This window comes from Salvelinus fontinalis, chromosome 3 (genome assembly GCF_029448725.1).
Source record: "Salvelinus fontinalis isolate EN_2023a chromosome 3, ASM2944872v1, whole genome shotgun sequence".
In the NCBI taxonomy this organism is placed as follows: domain Eukaryota; kingdom Metazoa; phylum Chordata; class Actinopteri; order Salmoniformes; family Salmonidae; genus Salvelinus; species Salvelinus fontinalis.
In genome coordinates, this window is record NC_074667.1 from 21,863,624 (window position 1) to 21,882,248 (window position 18,625).

Sequence of the window (18,625 nt, forward strand, 5' to 3'; positions counted from 1 at the left end):
GCACAGTCAACTTAGTGTATGTAAACCTCTGACCCACTGGAATTGTGATACAATGAATAATAAGTGAAATAATCTGTCTGTTAACAATTGTTGGGATTATTACTTGTGTCATGCACAAAGTAGATGTCCTAACCGACTTGCCAAAACTATAGTTTGTTTACAAGAAATTTGTGGAGTGGTTGAAAAACGAGTTTTAATGATTCCAACCTAAGTGTATGTAAACCTCCGACCAACTGTATATAGGCTCTAGTATCTAGATATGTTTATAGCTTGTAGTATGTGCCTATAGCATTTTAAATTAAGGTTAGTTGTGGTAAGTGTTACCCTCTCTAGATAATCAATGAACTGAATATACAGACTGACTCGTCAACCAAAACATGTCATATTAAACTGGAACTTTCTCTACTTTTTAAAGGCGACATACAATTATAATGCTGCTTTCATGTGATGTGAACATGTAAGACATGTATAGTATATGGCTAAATGGTTATAAATTACATGTTGATTATCTTTTATAAAGGTTTGATGCATTTCTTAAGCCCATTTCAAAGTTACAAACATTTCGGTATTCGGAAACGACTTCCATTCCCATTGTGTTCGTATCACTGAGGTCCTACTGAAGTTCTACTGATCCTCCAATCATCTAAAATGGAAGCCTCATCTTCTTCAAATAAATATTGAAAGTGTCACTTAAAGAGACAACCGAACATATCCACAAGCAAATGTCACATGTGTAACCAGAGGGGGAAAAAAACTCTAGAACACCTTTACTCCACATACAAACCTCTCCCTCACCCTCCATTTGGAAAATCTGACCATAATTCTGTCCTGATTCCTGCTTACAAGCAATACGGAAATGGTCAGATGACGCAGATGCTACGCTACAGGACTGTTTCGCTAACACGGACTGGAATATTTTCCGGGATTCATCCAATGGCGAGGAGTATACCACTTCAGTCACTGGCTTCATCATTAAGTGCATCGATGATGTCGTCCCGTACATTTCCCAACCAAAAGCCATGGATTAATGGCAACATCCGCACCGAGCTAAAGGCTAGAGCTGCTGCTTTCAAGGAGCGTGACATGAATCCGGACGCTTATAAGAAATCCCGCTATGTCCTCAGATGAACCATCAAACAGGGAAAGCATCAATAGAGGACTAAGATTGAATCCTACTACACCGGCTCTGACGCTCGTCGGATGTGGCGGGGCTTAAACTATTACAGACTACAAAGGGAAACCCAGCCGCGAGTTGCCCAGTGACGCGAGTCTACCAGATGAGCTGAATGCCTTTTTATGCTCGCTTTGAGGCAAGCAACACTGAAGCATGCATGAGAGCACCAGCTGTTCCAGACGACTGTGTGATCAGGCTCTCTGTAGCCAATGTGAGCAAGACTTTTAAACAGGTCAACATTCACAAAGCCATGGGGCAAGATGGGTTACCAGAACATGTACTCAAAGCATGTGTGGACCAACTGGCAAGTGTCTTCACTGACATTTTTAACCTCTCCCTGGCCTGTAATACCTACATGTTTCAAACAGATCAATCAAGCAAATGTATTTATAAAGCCCCTTTTCCATCAGCCGATGTCAGAAAGTGCTGTACGGTAACCCAGCCTAAAACCCCAAACAGCAAGCAATGCAGATGTAGAAGCACGGTGGCTAGGAAAAACTCCCTAGAAAGGCTGGAACCTAGGAAGAAACCTAGAGGAACCAGGCTCTAAGTGGTGGCCAGTCCTCTTCTGGCTGTGCCGGGTGGAGATTATAACAGTACATGGCCAAGATGTTCATAGATGACCAGCAGATAATAATAATCAGTGGTTGTAGAGGGTGCAACAGGTCAGAACCTCTGGAGTAAATGTCTGTTGGCTTTTCATAGCCGATCATTCAGAGTTAGAGACAGCAGGTGCAGTGTAGAGAGAGGTAGAGAGAGCGGTAGAGAGAGAGAACACCGGATAAGACTGGGGAAATACTCCAGATATAACAGACTGACCCTAACGACGTTACCCCTGGACAGGGCCAAACATGCAGGATGTCCACCCACTTTGCCAAAGGACAGCCCCCACACCACTAGAGATATCTTCAACCACCAACTTACTACCCAAAGACAAGGCAGAGTATAGCCCACAAAGATCTCCCCCACGGCACGAACCCGAGGGGGGCTCCAACCCGGACAGGAAGATCATGTCAGTGACTCAACCCCCGTAATAGGGTTAGAGGCAGAGAATCCCAGTGGCAAGAGGGGAACCGGTCAGGCAGAAACGGCAAGGGCGGTTCGTCGCTCCAGTGCCTTTCTGTTCACCTTCACACCCCTGGGCCAGACTACACTCAATCATAGGACCTACTGAAGAGATGAGTCTTCAATAAAGACTTAAAGGTCGAGACCAAGTCTGCTTCTCTCACATGGATAGGCAGACCATTCCATAAAAATGGAGCTCATAGGAGAAAGCCCTGCCTCAAGCTGTTTGCTTAGAAATTTTGGGGACAGTAAGGAGCCTTGCGTCTTGTGACCGTAGCGTACTTTTAGGTATGTACGGCAGGACCAAATTGGAAAGAAGGGTAGGAGCAAGCCCATGTAATGCTTTGTAGGTTAGCAGTAAAACCTTGAAATCAGCCCTTGCCTTAACAGGAAGCCAGTCTAGAGGCTAGCACTTGAGTAATGATCACATTTTTTGGTTCTAGTCAGGATTCTAGCAGCCGTGTTTAGCACTAACTGAAGTTTATTGAGGGCTTTATTCAGGTAGCCAGAAAGTAGAGCATTGCAGTAGTCTAATCTAGAAGTAACAAAAGCATGGATACATTTTTCTGCATTTTTGGACAGAAAGGTAATGATTCTTGCAATGTTACAAAGATGGAAAAAATCTGTCCTTGAAATAGTCTTGATATGTACGTCAAAAGAGATATCAGGGTCCAGAGTAACACCGAGGTCCTTCAGTTTTATTTGAGACGACTGTACAACCATCAAGATTAATTGTCAGATCCAACAGAAGATCTCTTTGTTTCTTGGGACCTAGAACTAGCATCTATGTTTTGTCCGAGTTTAAAAGTAAAAGATTTAACGCCATCCACTTCCTTATGTCTGAAACACAGGCTTCCAGGGAGGGCAATTTTGGGGCTTCACCATATTTCATCGAAATGTGCAGTTGTATATCGTCCGCATAGCAGTGAAAATTAACATTATGTTTCTGAATGACGTTACCAAGATGTAAAATATATAGTGAAAACCATAGTGGTCCTAAAACGGAACCTTGAGGAACACTGAAATGTACAGTTGATTTGTCAGAAGACATATCATCCACAGAGTCAAACTGATATCTTTCCGACAGATAAGATCTAAACCAGGCCAGAACTTGTCCGTGTAGACCAATTTGGGTTTCCAATCTCTCCAAAAGAATGTGCTGATCAATGGTATCAAAAGCAGCACTAAGGTCTAGGAGCACGAGTACAGATGCAGAGCCTTGGTCTCACGCCTTACCACCTTTACGAGAGCAGTCTCAGCGCTATGATGGGGTCTAAAACATTGTCTTCAGGAAGGCAGTGAGTTGCTGCGCAACAGCCTTTTCAACCATTTTTGAGAGGAATTGGAGATTCAATATAGGCCGTTTTTAATTTAAAAAATATATATATTTTCTGGGTCAAGGTTTGGCTTTTTCAAGAGGCTTTATTACTGCCACTTTTGGTGAGTTTGGTACACATCCGGTGGATAGGGAGCCATCGTCCCTGTGCCCAAGAAAGTGAAGGTAACCTGCCTAAATTATTACCGCCCCGTAGCACTCACTTCGGTAGCTATGAAGTGCTTTGAAAGGCTGGTCATGGCTCACATCAACACCACCATGCCAGAAACCCTAGACCCACTCCAATTCGCATACCGCCCCTACAGATCCACAGATGACGCAATCTCAATCGCACTCCACTCTGCCCTTTCCCACCTGGACAAAAGGAACACCTATACGCACTACCCTCTGTAGCACCTTACGGTCAGATGCAGAGCAGTTGCCATACCAGACGGTGATGCAACCGGTCAGGATGCTTTCGATGGTGCAGCTGTAGAACTTTTTGAGGATCTGGGGACCCAAGCCATGTCTTTTCAGTCTCCTGAGGGGGAAAAGGTTTTGTCGTGCCTCTTCATTATATCCAGGACCTAATATAGTAGGCGGTGTCCGAGGAAGGCCCAAATAATTGTCAAAGACTCCAGTCACCTAAGTCATAAACTGTTCTCTCTGCTATCGCACGGCAAGCGTTGCCGGAGCGCAAAGTCTAGGACCAAAAGGCTCCTTAACAGCTTCTACTGCCAAGCCATACGACTGCTGAACAACTAAACTATGTACGGTCTATGTACAGTATTTGGTGCATGTGACAAATACAATTTGATTTGAAATAACACCCCCTCAACTCTAACAACACGACTAGCCAAACCGTAAGACCACGTAACACCTAGCAATGGCTGTTTTTTTTTTTTTTTCATGTTATCCTACAAACATTCTACGGAGCAACCAGCTTTAACAGACGTTTCTCAGCACTATATCAACATGTCCTAAAAAACTGACATCGCTGATCTTTTCGGGCCTGAATAAATCTCTGAGACCTTTTAACATCTCCATACTATACACATACCATGTTGTCTTGTTTAATGAAGTTGGGTATAATTTAAAGTGTCTTATATTGTCCGCCTATAGGCCGTAGTCGGGGGTCGAGCCTTCGTAGTGTTGGCTGAATGTGCCCCAGTGTGAGTGCTGGGGAGGCTGAAATGTCAAGCAGTGTTTTCCAAGCTTCCAGTATATATGGTGGAGAGAAAGGAGCACACATGGGAGTACGTAACATTCCTGAACCAGCTTCACAGAGCGGAGAGGAAGACGTGGAGAGAACGAGATGACAAATATTGATAGAAGAGAGGAGTGAGTAAGGGGACGGGAAAAAAGAGCGAGAGTGAGAAATGACGAGAAGGAGAGTCTCTTAAGCGTCCAGCAGAGTTCAATGCGGCAGAGCTGCGTGATTTATTGGGACATACGTCTGCAACTTGAGAACAGCCAATGAAATGAGGTTTGTAAATGTGGAATAAATAATGGCCCATCGGACTATTGAGGCTACACGGCTGTGGACTATGAATTGAGCTTCATGGAAAGCGGAGGGTGAAGAGCTACGCAATGGAAAAGAACAAGGACAGAGGAGGAATGGAGAAGTGGAAGAGAGAGTTTAGATGTAGAAAGGAGTACAAGATGGAAACGGAGAGGAACGGAAGAACTGGGGACAAAGAGGAAGAATGAGAGAAAAAGGAGACCGACGCAGAAAGAGAGTATGAACAAGAGAGGGAAAGGAGACAGAGTGGACAGCAGACAGGTGGTCTGAAGGACGGAGGCAAGCCTCCCCATGTCCTTGTGAAAAGAAGAGGGGTATATTCCTCCTCCGGCCCAACCTAAGAACCATTCTACAGTCACGTCCTTCAACGATTTATTAGCTCAATCTCGCCTCGGTGTTGTGAAACAGTCAAGGAGAGAACCCAATACAAATGTGTTATGACAGACAGACGTATTGGCGTGTGAATTTGATATATATATAATGTAAATATGGTTATGTAAGCTAGCTCACCACAGGAATGTACTTGGAACTCTTATCTTCTCCTTTTATTTATCCTCACCAATCTACCCTTCATTCTTCTGTCACAGTTATGTTTGGCTGGATATAGACCTAACTCCAGTCCTGTAATATTGGTTGCTTTATGAAGCAGAGTTTATCATGTCTTTGTACAGCTGTGAGTGGTTTACAGTTGTGTTTGTATATTTGTAAAGGGAGTGTATGTTTGTGTTCAGTGTATGAGAGGTGTATGTGTGCATGTGGTGTGTGGGAACAAAATATGAGAAAGGTGTGTGTGTTGTGCCTAGTAATATGAGGAACATAATCACCTCTCTTCAGCACCCTCAGCCATTGTCTCTGCGGTGCCATCTTGGAATCCAATGAACAAGGGAAAAGAGAGAGAGAAAAGAAAGGGGATTTTCCTATTGTTCTGTCACCTGGTCCCCGAGTCCCTGACCCCTCAGCCTGACCCTTCTCTGTGTTTCCAGCCCAATCAGTGGCCAGCACCACATTAGTACCACAACCACAGGGTACCACAACCACCCCTCTCTGACTCTCTCTCTCACACACACACACACACACACACACACACACACGAGAGGCTGTGAATGAACAACCTCTACCAAGACCGGGTGCACTGATCTTGGGTTAAGGCGCCCGCATGCTCCCCATCCAAAACAGTTCGGAACAGTTTGTCTATATCTTATGGCAACATCGGCTGTTCGTGCGCACATTCTTCTCTCGAGTCAAGCGAAAGTTTGGGATCCTACGACTACACCTCTTCGTTGGTGACTGATCGACAGTAGGGATTCCTCAATGAAGTCGTTTGTCATTCAACGATAGATGCCCTGTTTCGTGCATATGTTTTCACTTGAGAAATACTGCACCAAACATCCTAGTTAGTAGAATTGTGCAACTAAGATCTCCTCTGCAAAAAAAAAAAAGTCTGAATGACAGATTTGAGTTACCTTAGATTAATTCTGACTACTATTGCTGCTTTTTCTTTCAAGCGAAGGTGGAAGGTCGTTTGGTTCGCCTAGCCGAGTTTGGCTAGGCGCCAGCTGAACCGAAACATGCGGAATCCTTTAGAGAGACTGGTGCACCATCCAGCCAGGGAGAGAGCTCCAGAGAGCCCCAGGCTAGTGATCCAAAGCTCCAGGAATCCGTGGCATTTCGCAGACCCAGGCGAAGAGTCCTTTGGGGGGAATAAATGGGAATGTGTTAAGGTCAACATTTTATCCCCATGTGCCCTGTATGTACGCTGGAGAGAAACACACACAGTTCTGTAACCTAGTGAGTAGATGCATTGGTTTATACTGAAGAGATTTGAGGGTTTCTTCATGGACATTGTTGTTTAGGTGGTTGTCTTTGTCCAGTCATATAACTGGTACACAACTACCAACATTTATTTCCAAAATGCCTTCATGTAAATTTGATTTGTTTGACTTTGATCTGTTTGCGGGCTGGAATTGATTAGAATTATTCACTCTTTTTAAGGCCCATCTTTAGTGAATTTAATCTTGCTTATTGACAACGTTTGGCATGTCCGTGGCTCAGACATGGCAGACATAATGCAAATTACAGTAGGCCTAGCCCCTATATCAGTGTGAATGCTATGTTTAACAATACATTTCCATATTGAAGCCATGCATTTAGGCTCCTTACAATGAGAACTACGAACATGTTCAACATATTTATCAAAGATGGGCAAGGCCTACATATGTTTTATTATTTTGTTTCTTAGGCTATTCAACAAACTAGGCTATAACGGACTAACATTTTAAATTGGAGTTGACAACACAATACATAAGACTGTAAACACAACTTAAAGCAACCACATACACTAAGCGTACCAAACATTTGGAACACCTGCTCTTTCCATGACAGACTGACCAGGTGAAAACTATGATCCCTTATTGATGTCACTTGTTAAATCCACTTCAATCAGTGTAGATGAAGGGGAGGAGCCAAGTTAATGAAGTTTTTTTTAAGCCTTGATACAATTGAGACATGGATTGGGTATGTGTGCCATTCAGAGGGTGAATGGGCAAGACAAAAGATTTGTGGCTTTGAACGGGCTATGGTAGTAGGTGCCAGGCACACCGGTTTGAGTGTGTCAAGAACTGCAACGCTCCTGTGTTTTTCACGCTCAACTGTATCAAGAATGGACCACCTCCCAAAGGACTTCCAGCCAACTTGACACAACTGTGGGAAGCATTTGAATCAACATGCCCAGCATCCCTGTGGAATATTGTCGGAACTTGTAGAGGTGAATTGAGGCTGTTCGAAGGGCAAAAGGGATGCAACTCAAAATTAGGAAGGTGTTCCTAATGTTTTGTACACTCAGTGTATTACGCTATGGAGCACGTTCTGATTGGCCAGTGAGGGATCAAGCCTCGACACACCTAAACCGTGTTTATTCAAAACTCAGCGCCACTGCTAGCTACTGCTTTCAAAACTTTTGTGCCACTGCTAGCTACTGCCTCCATAATTCCGGTTATGAAAATAGCAAAAATATTTGACACACCTCTGAACCTATAGCTCTAAGATTTACCATTTGCTTTAGGTTTGTTAAAACAGAGCCCCTAGTGTTATTTCTGTCTATTTCAATGTCACACTGACTATCGGTGTAGGTCGTCATTGTAAATAAGAATTTGTTCTTAACGGACTTGCCTAGTTAAATAAAGGTTACATTTGAAATAATACAAATAAATCATCTAATACTGAATTTGAGGTTAAGTATTTTGCAAGTGACCAGTTTCTTTGCTCTCTTTATCGGCCATCTTGTTTGCCATAATAAAGACAAACCTGAGCTACAGTAAACACTTTTCTTTTTCTCTACAGGGCTGCATCTCAATAGTTTAAAGTGGCTTCATCTCCTCGCCTCCTTTCCTTCATCTGCACTGATGTGAAAGAGCTGAACAGGTGAACACTATATTCCGGTAGGCATCCTTTATTGTATATCGCTGTACAATCCTGTGTTATCTGATTGGATTTCATTGAAGGAAAAAATATGACCCCCACACACACAATATTACCTCTGCACTTTGTTTGTGTTTATTTATATGTTATGGTCGGATACCTTTTTCAAAACATTATCATCTCAGTCCATGAGAGGTGAAGAAGTCGAGGATAGGAAGCCATTGTAGACCATCTAGATGCATCCCTTGTCTTTTCCCTGGGTTGTATTGATTAGGCACCAAACGGAAGAACACGGACTGAAGCAGGGATGGACTACCTCAACTTGTCCAATAAGAAACGCTAATTTCGTTGTCTGTTGTGCTACAGTGTGCCCTAATGAATACGACCCAGTCCTCATCTCTCAACAGCCTATGGTAGGTAGTAACCACTGTTTCTGCTGCTACAGTGGCACTGGCCCCCTACTGTTTTACGGCATCATTTTCACCCCTGGGAGTTTATGCACTGCTGCTCGCTGGGCACAATAAGCACCCCCACACCCTGTGATTTATGTTTACATTATGGAAAAGTGACATTTGTGCACAACAACACAAAGGGGCTTTTTGTTTATGGGTGTGTTTTACACACGCATCGTTCAGTGTGGGGGGCCTAGACAGCGGTCACTCTCTCGCTCTATCAAAATCAAATCAAAGTTTATTGGTCGCGTACACAGTTTAACAGATGTTATAGCAGGTGCAGCGAAATGCTTATTACATGGGAAAATTAAGAATTGCAGGAATTGTGTCACTTTAATCATGTTTTACCCACTTTATATGTTTATACTGTGTTCTAGTCATTTATATAACTACTGTTGAACACACATTTTCTATTCATATACTGTCTGTACACACCATTCACATACATATGCAGTGCCTTTAGAAAGTATTCACACCCCTTGACTTTTTTCAAATGTATTACAGCCTGAATTTAAAATGGATTAAATTGAGATTTTGTGGGGCCTCCCGAATGGTGCAGCGGTCTAAGGCACTGCATTACAGTGCTTGAGGTGTCACTACAGACCCGGGTTTGATCCTGGGCTGTGTCGCAGCTGGCTGTGACTGGGAGACCCATGAAGCGGTACACAATTGGCCCAGCAGGGGAGGGTTTGGCAGGCCGAGATGTCCTTGTCCCATCACGCTCTTGCGACTCTTGTAGCGTGCCGGGCGCCAGTTTTACGGTCTTTCCTCCGACACACTGGCGCGGCTGGCTCCCGGGTTAAGCGAGCAGTGTGTCAAGAAGCAGTGCAGCTTAGCAGGGTTGTGTTTTGGAGGACGCATGGCGCGCAACCTTCGCCTCTCCCAAGTCCGTAATGGAGTTATAGCGATGGGACAAGACTGTAACTACCAATTGGAAATCACAAAATTCGGGAGAAAAAGGGGCAAAAAGTAATTGACACTGGCCTACACACAACACCCCATAATGTCAAAGTGGAATTATTGATATTTAGTTGTAACTACAAATTAATCAAAAATGAAAAGCTGAAATGTCTTGAGTCAAGTATTCTCTTAAGTTCAGGAGTAAAAATGTGCTCATCACATTTTATTGGTTGCGTACACATCATTTGCAGAGGTTATTGCAGGTGCAGCAAAATTCTTATGTTTCTAGCTCCAACAGTGCAGTAATATCAAACAGTACAAAACAATACACATGAATACCAAAAATAAAAATAAAGGAATTAAGAAATATCAGAACGAGCAATGTCAGAGTCTGGAATATAAATGCATATGTACAATGCCTTCAGAAAGTATCTCTCATTTACAACTGCGACCTGGCCAAGATAAAGCAAAGCAGTTCGACACATACAACAACACAGAGTTACACATGGAAATCAACAAACATACAGTCAATAATACAGTAGAAAAATAAGTCTATATACAATGTGAGCAAATTAGGTGAGATGCGGGAGGTAAAGGCAATAAATAGGCCATAGTGGCAAAGTAAATACAATATAGAAATTAAACACGAATGGTAGATTTGTAGTGGATGAATGTGCAAAGTAGAAATACTGGGGTGCAAAATAAATAAATACAGTAGTGGAAGAGGTAGTTGTTTGGGCAAATTATAGATGGGCTATGTACAGGTGCAGTAATCTGTGAGCTGCTCTGACAGCTGGTGCTTAAAGCTGGTGAGGGAGATAAGTGTTTCCAGCTTCAGAGATTTTTGTAGTTCGTTCCAGTCATTGGCAGCAGAGAACTGGAAGGAGAGGCAGCCAAAGGAGGAATTGGCTTTGGGGGTGACCAGTGAGATATATCTGCTGGAGCGCGTGCTACGGGTGTTTGCTGCTATGGTGACCTGTGAGCTGAGATAAGGTGGGACTTTACCTTGCAGGGTCTTGTAGATGACCTGGAGCCAGTGGGTTTGGCGACAAGTATGAAGCGAGGGCCAGCTAACGAGAGCATATGGTATATGGGCCTTTGGTGATAAAATGGATGGCATTGTGATGGACTGCATCCAATTTATTGAGTAAGGTATTGGAGGCTATTTTGTAAATGACATCGCCGAAGTCGAGGATCGGTAGGATGGTCAGTTATACAAGGGTGTGTTTGGCAGCATGAGTGAAGGATGCTTTGTTGTGAAATAGGAAGCTGATTCTAGATTTAACTTTGGATTGGAGATGTTTGATGTGAGTCTGTAAGGAGAGTTTACAGTCTAACCAGACACCTAGGTATTTGTAGTTGTCCACATATTCTAAGTCAGAACCGTCCAGAGTAGTGATGCTGGACGGGCGGCCAGGTGCAGGCAGCGATCGGTTGAAGAGTATGCATTTAGTTTTACTTTTATTTAAGAGCCGTTGGAGGCCATGGAAGGAGAGTTGTATGGCATTGAAGCTCGTCTGGAGGGTTGCTAACAGTGTCCAAAGAAGGGCCAGAAGTATACAGAATGGTGTCGTCTGCGTAGAGGTGGATCAGAGACTCATCAGCAGCAAGAGCGACATCATTAATGTATACAGAGAAGAGAGTCGGCCCAAGAATTTTACCCTGTGGCACCCCCATAGAGAATGCCAGAGGCCCTGACAACAGGCCCTCCGATTTGACACACTGAACACTATCAGAGAAGTAGTTGGTGAACCAGGCGAGGCAATCATTTGAGAAACCAAGGCTGTTGAGTCTGCCGATGAGGATGTGGTGATTGACAGAGTTGAAAGCCTTGGCCAGGTCAATGAATACGGCTGCACAGTATTGTTTCTTATCGATGGCGGTTAAGATATCATTTAGGACCTTGAGTGTGGCTGAAGTGCACCCATGACCAGCTCTGAAACCAGATTGCATAGCGGAGACGGTACAGTGGGATTCGAAATGGTCGGTAATCTGTTTGTTGACTTGGCTCGCGAAGACCTTAGAAAGGCAGGGTAGGATATATATAGGTCTGTAGCAGTTTGGGTCAAGAGTGTCCCCCCCTTTTGAAGAGGGGGATGACCGCAGCTGCTTTCCAATCTTTGGGAATCTCAGACGACACGTAAGAGAGGTTGAACAGGCTAGTAATAGGGGCTGCAACAATTTTGGCAGATAATTTTAGAAAGAAAGGGTCCAGATTGTCTAGCCCGGCTGATATGTAGGGGTCCAGATTTTGCAGCTCTTTCAGAACATCAGCTGACTGGATTTGGGAGAAGGAGAAATGGGGAAGGCTTTCGGCGAGTTGCTGTGGGGGGTGCAGTGCTGTTGACCGGGGTAGGGGTATTCAGGTGGAAAGCATGGCCAGCCGTAGAAAAATGCTAATTGAAATTCTCAATTGTAGTGGATTTATCGGTGGTGACAGTTTTCTATCCTCAGTGCAGTGGGCAGCTGGGAGGAGGTGCTCTTATTCTCCATGGACTTTACAGTGTCCCAGAACTTTTTTGAATTTGTGTTGCAGGAAGCAAATTTCTGCTTGAAAAAGCTAGCCTTGGCTTTTCTATCTGCCTGTGTATATTGGTTTCTAACTTCCCTGAAAAGTTGCATATCACGGGGAGCTGTTCGATGCTAATGCAGCACGCCACAGGATGTTTTTGTGTTGGTTAAGGGCAGTCAGGTCTGGAGAGAACCAAGGGCTATATCTGTTCCTGGTTCTACATTTCTTGAATGGGGCAAGTTTATTTAAGATGGCGAGGAAGGCATTTAAAAAACAAAAAAAACAGTCATCCTCTACTGACGGGATGAGGTCAATATCCTTCCAGGATACCCGGGCCAGGTCAATTTAGAAAGGCCTGCTCGCTGAAGTGTTTCAGGGAGCGTTTGACAGTGATGAGTGGAGGTCGTTTGACCGCTGACCCATTACGGATGCGGGCAATAAGGCAGTGATCGCTGAGATCTTGGTTGAAAACAGCAGAGGTGTATTTAGAGGGCAAGTTGGTTAGGATGATATCTATGAGGGTGCCCGTGTTTACGGCTTTGGGGTTGTACCTGGTATTGATAATTTGTGTGAGATTGAGGGCATCAAGCTTAGATTTTAGGATGGCTGGGGTGTTAAGCATGTCCCAGTTTAGGTCACCTAGCAGCATGAGCTCTGAAGATAGATGGGGGGGGCAATCAGTTCACATATGGTGTCCAGAGTACAGCTGGGGGCAGAGGGTGGTCTATAGCAAGCGGCAACGGTGAGAGACTTGTTTTTAGAGAGGTGGAATTTTAAAGGTAGAAGTTCAAATTGTTTGGGTACAGACCTGGATAGTAGGACAGAATCTCTGCAGTAGATTGCAACACCGCCCCCTTTGGCCGTTCTATCTTGTCTGAAAATGTTGTAGGTTGGGATGGAGTTTTCAGAGTTTTTGGTGGTCTTCCTAAGCCAGGATTCAGACACGGCTAGGACATCCGGGTTGGCAGAGTGTGCTAAAGCAGTGAATAAAACAAACTTAGGGAGGAGGCTTCTAATGTTAACATGCATGAAACCAATGCTATTACGGTTACAGAAGTCATCAAAAGAGAGCGCCTGGGGAATAGGAGTGGAGCTAGGCACGGCAGGGCCTGGATTCACCTCTACATCGCCAGAGGAGGAGTAGGATAAGGGTACGGCTAAAAGCTATTTGAATTTGTCGTCTAGGACACCCGTAACAGAGAGTAAAAGGAGCGGGTTTCTGGGGGCTATAAAATAGCTTCAAGGTATAATGTACAGACAAAGGTATGGTAGGATGTGAATACAGTGGAGGTAAACCTAGGCATTGAGTGATGATGAGAGAGATATTGTCTCTAGAAACATCATTGAAACCAGGTGATGTCATCGCATGTGTGGGTGGTGGAACTGAAAAGTTGGATAAGGTATAATGAGCAGGGCTAGAGACTCTACAGTGAAATAAGCCAATAAACACAAACCAGAACAGCAATGGACAAGGCATATTGACATTGAGAGGCATGCTTAGCCGAGTGATCATAAGGGTCCAGTGAGTAGTGAGGTTTGTTGGGGTCACGGCGATTCAGACAGCTAGCCGGGCCATGGGTAGCAAGCTGGCAGAGGATGGAGGACTGTTTTTAGCCACCTCGTGCGTTTCCGTCGGTAAATTAGTGGGGTACCGTGTGGTAGAGGGGACCAATCAATTGGCAAAATAGTTATAGTGGCCCAAGAAAATTGTCCGATAGACCTATTCAGATAGCAGCTGGTAAGACAGCTAACGATTAGCGGACCACAGTTAGCAGATGGGCGTTCAGGTTACGATGCGACGGAGGGGCCAGTTGGATAACTCCCTCGGGCAGATAACGTCGGAAGTCCAGTCGTGAAGGCCCGGTGGGGCTCCGCATCGGCAGTAAAACGGGTCCGGATAGGTGGTTCTAGCCCAGGAGTGGCTGATGGAACTCTTCAGCTGGCTAGCCCTGGAATAATTGGTGTTTGCTCCAGGACCGACGTTAGCCAATAGTCACTCGGATAGCAGCTAGCTAGCTGCAAGATCCAGGTGTAAATGTCCAGAGCTTGCGGTAGAAATCCGGGGATATGGAGAGAAAATTGGTCTGGTATGCTCTGGTCTGAGTCGCGTTGTACAAAACTAGTGATAGCTTTTCGAGCTAAATGATAGCTGATGACCGCCATCCGTGGTTAGCTGAATACTGGCTAACTTCTGGCTAGCTTCTGTTGTGGATTTCAGATTTGAGGTGAATAATAGTTAAAGGAAATAAAATTGGTGAGGCGGGTTGCAGGAGAGTGTTTTGAAGTTGAGTTTTTAGGAAAAGAAATATAAAAAAGATATGCGAAGAAAATATGTGTGTGTGTGTGTGTGTGTGTGTGTGTGTGTATGTATGTGTGTGTGTATGTATGTATGTATGTATGTATGTATATATATGTATACATGGGACACGACAAGACGAGGACAAAGGACGTCTGACTACTACGCCATCTTGGATTTTTAAAGGTGAATTCATCTCCCAGTGTCTGGTGGAAAGCAGACTGAACCAGGTTTTCCCTTTAGGATTTTGCCTGTCCTTAGCTTCGTTCCGTTTCTCTTTCATCCTGGAAAAACTCCCCAGTTCCAAGCATTCCCATAACATGATGCAGCCACCACTATGCTTGACAATATGGAGAGTGATACTCAATAATGTGTTGTATTGGATTTGGAAATTATAAAACGCATCCATGCGTGATGAAGACCTAAGGGTCAAAACAAAATCACATATGAGTATGAGCTGCAATGTGCAGCATTTTTATTTGCCACAAATTCACCTACAACTCCAGCACCAGCAAAAAGTACCTGGATGTGTGTATGTTCTTCAGCTTTTGTATTTGATTTACCCCAAATGTAACATAATACTTTGTATTCAGGACTAAACGTTAATTGCTTTGCCACATTTTTTGCAGTATATTACTTTAGTGCCTTGTTGCAAACAGGATGCATGTTTTGGAATACTTTTTTCTATACAGGCTTCTTCTTTTCACTCTGTCATTTAGGTTAGTATTGTGGAGTAACTACAAAGTTCTTGATCCCCCCTCAGTTTTCTCCTATCACAGCCATTAAACTCAAACTGTTTTAAAGTGACCATTGGCCTCATGGTGAAATCGCTGAGCGGTTTCTTTCCTCTCCGGCAACTGAGTTAGGAAGGACGCCTGTATCTTTGTAGTGACTGGGTATATTGATACACCATCCAAAGTGTAAGTAATAACTTCACCATGCTCAAAGGGATATTCAATGTATGCTTTAAAATGTTTACCCATCTACCAATAGGTGCCCTTCTTTGAGAGGCATTGGAAAACTTCCCTGGTCTTTGTGGTTGAATCTGTGTTTGAAATTCACTGCTCGACTAAGGGACCTTACAATTATCTTTATGTGTGGGGTACAGAGACGAGGTAGTCATTCAAACACCCTGTTAAACACTATTGTTGTACACTGTATGTGTGCTGGGTTGGTTGGTGTGTGCGTCCATCCTTGGGTGTTAAATTAGACATTTCTGTATTTTCATTTTCAATAAATCTAGCAAAATTGTCTAAAAACATGTTTTCACGTCGTCATTGTGGGGTGTTGTGTGTAGATGGGTGGGATAAAAAATTGAATCAATTTTGAATTCAGGCTGTAACACAACAAAATGTGGAATAAGTCAAGGGGTATGAGTACTTTCTGAAGGCACTATATATTTATATTCCAGACTCTTGACATTGCTCGTTCTGATATTGCTCTTTCCGATATGTTTAAATTTCTTGTTCTTCAAAAAAAGTGGATTGTGCGTATTGTTATTGTATTGCTAGATATTGCTGCACTGTTGTAGCTAGAAACGTAAGCATTAACGCTGCAACTGCGTTAACATCTGCAAAACTTTGTACGTGACCAATAAACTTTTGATTTGATTATGAAAAGACTTCTGTACAACACAACCCTGAAAAGAGGATTAGTCCATTGGTTTTTCCAAAGGGGAGTGGGTTGGTCCACGGTTGGTCGAAAATGTATGGACCAGTTGTTCAGTGTTTCAAAACTAATTCTCTGTCTGTGTGTGTGCATGTAATCCTTTAGCATAGCTCTTTCACAGTCCGCCTTGTTCCAAGCAAATCCAAGCGTGTCTAAGTATATTTGAGTCACATGAAAATGGGTTGAATGACCCTCAGTAAACTAATTCCCCTAAGCATGTTTTGTAGCCATATGTTATGAAGGGGAATGCGCCAAGGTCACATTTGGTATTACCGGTGTGAAAAAATACAATTTAATAGACTGAATAATCGCTAATGTAAAATCGCTAATGCTAATGGTAGCCTTTTGATAGGATTGGGCGGTATCCAGATTACCGTGCCTTCCCGTGATATACAATTTTACCCCTATAGCACATAAGGGTCACTTTTATTCTTTAGGGGGGGAGCCCCAAAAATCCTTACTTACCAGAACGCCAACAAAATACTAAAGAATCCCCATTAAGGATGGTAGGTAAATGCTGACGAGCGCAGTCAAACGTTTACTACTAAGACAGACAACCCAGCTCATAAAACGCTGCAAGTATCTCAAAACGCAGTTTGCAGCACACACAAACTAGTAGCGGTAAACTTGCGATCCGTTATATCTATTACCTAGTGCACAAGTTGACTGCAGGTATTTATTTCAAAAGTATAAATATTCAAATTTCTTAAACTATCTTTACGGTATTGGAAAATCATACCGAGGGTATTTTGAAATACCCCGGTATACTGCCCACCCACCCCTTTCAATGCTAACGTACTAAATATGGACACCACTTTGTCCTAAGCATGAAAGCGTAGCGGAGTAAATGTTAACCCAGCAGCTCTTTAGTTAGTGGTGTCCTGTAACATAATGTGTACTGTAATATCTCTGGCCCGTGCTTTCTTTTTGCTCCGTCACTGTCAGTTTATTATTCTGTCTGTTCCATGTTTCATTTCCTGGTCTTCTGAGTCATGAGAGGGGGAGAGCATCTGGCACTTGTGTTGGTGTGTTGATCCACAGTGTGATTTAGTGTGTGTGTGAAGCTAAGTGTGTGTGTATGTGTGTGTGTGTGCCTGTAATTCATCACCTTGGACTGTATGTTCTTTGGTGTGGCATAACAGAGTGTGTAATGTTTGCCTTAAGGGCTGGATCATGCATATTCTTGTGTGTGTGTGTGCGCCCCCTATTGGTCTTTGGTGGTCTCTTACTGTAATGCTACAGTCTGGAAATACGTAATCTCACCTGTTAAACCGTCACTGACTTCGCAGACTGATTGTTATAGATCAACTGTGGAGACTAAGAGGAGCTAGTAAATCTCTTCAGAAGCTCTTGAAAACCTATTACATTTCAACAAAATTATAGACCTTAACCACGCTGTGCTGGCTCAGCTATTTTCTTTTCACATTGTTCTCTCCAGCATGCTTCCAGTAGCTATAGTGGATGTATAACCAGGCCAGCCAGTGTGAATCGGGCACTATAGTATTTTGTTAACTGAGATATTAGAAATTGAATTAGTTGGCTCTCTCTCTTTATTAATCAGATTTTTCAGTCTCTTTTCTCCGCCCCTCTCGTGAGTCACTCCTCTGGTCATTCCAGTCCTCCTCTGTACACCCCTCTGTCCATCTGTCCGCTGGCTTGTTGTTGTCCCCTTTCCCAGACGTTATAAATAACTGCTTGTTTTTCCTGCTGTGTCAAGAGGCAGAGCTGTTGCCTGCCCCGTGCTGCTGCTGGAGAGAGAAGGAAAAGTATTTGTGTTTCTTTCCAGGGCTGTCCCTCATTCACTTCATTTCCCAGTTCCCATCCCACACTCCGCAGCTGGCCTGGTGCTCTGGCGCTCTCTCTGTCTGTCTGGTGCTCTCACTCTTCCTCTCTCGCTCACTCACACACCCACTTAGCAGTACTCATACTCTCACCCAGGTTTCTCTCACTCACTCTCCTGTTTTCAGTATGATGATTTGATATTTCTCTATAGCCTACTCTTAAACGTACACTTTTACACCCCTTATAGTGCTGGTCTGGGATGAGGTCTCCCCTCTTATTAAATATGATCGGAAAGGCCAAACGGATCTTGGATCAGCACTACTCTGAGACGTTTGATGAATAGGGGCAGGAGAGCAATCCATACCTCCCTTCCTCCATAGTGTCCCAGTTGGTTAATAAGCCATCAAAGGAAGGAAGGAAGGTGTGTGTGTGTGTGTATGCTCCTTGCCTGCTATCTGAGGAACATTCTCATAGGGGTTGATTCATGCATACTGTATGTATACAGAGTTCTGAGAGCTTTGC

General features: G+C 43.7%; 1 protein-coding gene across 8 annotated transcripts in view; it reads left to right on the forward strand.

The window, feature by feature from the left end:
• LOC129840962 (plexin-B1-like) overlaps positions 1-18,625 on the forward strand; it is a 124,577-nt gene that overhangs the window by 47,834 nt on the left and 58,118 nt on the right. For 4 of the 8 annotated variants that reach the window (XM_055909042.1, XM_055909034.1, XM_055909050.1 and 1 more), the window contains one exon: positions 8,416-8,513. The exons of 3 other annotated variants lie outside the window; for them this stretch is intronic. The gene's annotated coding sequence lies outside the window, so the exon portion shown is untranslated. The remainder of the gene's footprint in view (positions 1-8,415; positions 8,514-18,625) is intronic. One more of the 8 variants, XM_055909058.1, reaches the window with a different exon arrangement.